Source organism: Myotis davidii, unplaced genomic scaffold, assembly GCF_000327345.1.
Source record: "Myotis davidii unplaced genomic scaffold, ASM32734v1 scaffold461, whole genome shotgun sequence".
Taxonomy (NCBI): domain Eukaryota; kingdom Metazoa; phylum Chordata; class Mammalia; order Chiroptera; family Vespertilionidae; genus Myotis; species Myotis davidii.
Window position 1 is genome coordinate 2,093,135 of NW_006295825.1, and position 2,856 is coordinate 2,095,990.

The following is a 2,856-nucleotide window of genomic DNA, read 5'->3' on the forward strand; positions in this document are numbered from 1 at the left end:
TGGGTAGGTCACTGGTTATCTCTGGGGCTACATTTTCTGTCTATAAAAGGCCCGGGATCATCCCTAACTCAGCGGGATCTTCTGAGGGTTCATGTGCTCATGAGACACAGAAATGCTTGCATCTGGGTTACAGGGTGAGTGCCCACCCTTCCACCTCCCATGGTGCCCAACCCCTGTGCTGCCCCCAACACAGCATTTGTCTGGGCCTCCTGTGTGTCTGTCTCCTCACTGGGCTGACTGCTGCAAGAGAGAGCAGTGCCTTCATCCTCTACTCCCCACAGGGCACCTGTGAGCATTCACCGTGCCCACTGGCGGAATGGAGGGAGGAGACGATGCACCTGAAATTATTATCCCAGAACCATATTGCAGCAGGGCCAGAAGCCCAGGAAGGGCCCTTCCTCCCTGTGAGGCTGTGGTCACAGGTCTACATTTGTGTTGTTTTTAGATATTCCATTTAGCTTTCTCCTCTGGGGTCACAGAAAGCCCCCCCCCCCCCCCCAGCCAGCAGGTGACCCCGTGTCTGGGACTCTCAGCAGGGCCCTCTCTTTCTCATCGGAGGAAGATAACCTGGTTCAAAGCCCAGCTCTGATACTTACTAGCTATCCCTCTGGACCTCAGCTTCCTCATTTGTAAAATGGGAATAATAACTCAGCCTACTGCTAGGTCAGTGGTTCTCAACCTTCTGGCCCTTTAAATACAGTTCCTCATGTTGTGACCCAACCATAAAATTATTTTCGTTGCGCTCTAACTGGTTTGGCTCAGTGGATAGAGCGTCGGCCTGTGAACTGAAAGGTCCCGGGTTCGATTCCGGTCAAGGGCATGTGCCTCGGTTGCGGGCACATCCCTGGTAGAGGGTGCGCAGGAGGCGGCTGATCGATGTTTCTCTCTCATCGATGTTTCTGCCTCTCGATCCCTCTCCGTTCCTCTCTGTAAAAAATCAAGAAAATATATATTTTTTAAAAAAAAAAAGTCTTGAACTAAATCCCAGGAGACGAAGAATTTAAGTACCAGCCCCTCCGAACCGCGGGTCTGGGCAATAAAAGCGAGAGAACAACGCCATTGAAGGGCCCCAACGCGTGAAAACAACACACAGCACCGGCCAGGTTGCATCTGAGTCACCTCCTCCTCCTGTAAAAAAATCAATAAAATATATTTTAAAAATATTATTTTCATTGCTACTTCATAACTGTAATGTTGCTACTGTTATGAATCATAATGTAAATATCTGATATGCAGGATGGTCTTAGGCGACCCCTGTGAAAGGGTCATTCGACCGCCAAAGGGGTTGCAACCCACAGATTGAAAACCACTGTAGCTAGGTAAATGTATATTCTGCTTGACAAGAAAATGTCAACTTGTTTTTTAAAGTAGTGTGGGAATATATAGCTTTCTATTCCATATATATATATATATATAGTATTGTCAAACTTTTGCCAGTCAAAGGCATGTCAAAATGTCATTCACTTAGCCCTGGCCAGTTGCTCAGTGATTAGAACATCGGCCCGAACACCAAAGGGTCTCGGGTTTGATTCCTAGTCAAGAGCATGTGCCTGAGTTGCATCAAAGAGAGAAACATCCATTGGTTGTTCCCTACATGTGTAACCTGCAACCCCAGTGTGTGCCCTTGACCAGGAACTGAACTGGGCCCATGCTCCAACCACTGAGCCAAGTCAGCCAGGGCTTTATTTATATTTTTATTATTTTTTTTATGATGACACTGCTTAGGCCAGGGCTGTATTTCAAGAAGTCCAGCCCTGTGGGGATCCCCCCGCCCCCCCCCCCCCAGGCTGTCAGGACACTTCCCATCACCCTGTTTCCTGATTCCAGGCATCAGCAGAGCTGGCTGGACAGAAGAAAAATAGCCTTTGGGTGTCTGGGGCTCTTCCCACAACGGTGCCAATGAACGGCCTGGGACTGGTTTCCATGTGGGGGTGGAGCCCGGGAGAGGGCTGGGAAGAATGTTGCCCGGGGATTCCACGCAGCTGATGCGGCAGCAGATTCTTGGTGACCTTGGACCCGTCCTTTCCCTGATCTCTTCATCTGTAAAATGCAGGCCACTGAGGCTCCTCCCACCATAGCTTTTCTGTGATGAAATTTAGAGTGGCAGCTCTGGGAGGGCTTTCTGATAAGAGTAAAACAGGCTCTCCTGAGAAATGAAATGTTAACACAATGACAATATGAGCCCGCTGCTTGCTGCTTCCTGAGTGCCTCCCCTGGGCCAGGCACTGTGCGGACCCTTCACACTCGTGACCCTATTTAATGCCTGTGGGTATTCTTCTTCTCACTTAACAGATAAAGTGACCGAGGATCTGGGAAGTTAGGCAACTTGTCAGCGGTCACAGGGCCGGAAGGTCTGTGCTACAAATCCAACCTGTCACCTAGTCCTATTGAAGAACTTGGATATTTGAGAATGGGAAGACTCCGGGGCCCCTCTGAGCCTTTAGAAGCAGGTTAGAAGGCAGGAGTTCATCCTTCCAGAGTTCACGGGGACCCTGCCTCCCAGAGCCACTGCAGGACTGACCCTGCCCAGGCCCCAGGTGCAGACCTAATGGGAGATCGTGAAAACAGGGCCTTTCATAGCAGACAAGAGCAGGGGGCTGCTTGGCCTGGCGAGACCTTTGCTCATCCACAGCAGGGACCTGATTTTTGGGGTCCAGCCCCAGCAGGTCCAGGGGTTCCCAAAGGTGTGGATGGAGTTGGCGAAGAAGGAATGACACGGAGACAGCATTCAGTTGATCAGCAGCCTAGCCAGGATCTCAAGCCAAGTTCTGGTTAGGATCTCCAGCCAGGTTCTGTCCAGGTTCTCCAGCCAGGTTCTGTCGCCAGGTTCTGTTGCCAGGTTCTTCAGCGAGGTTC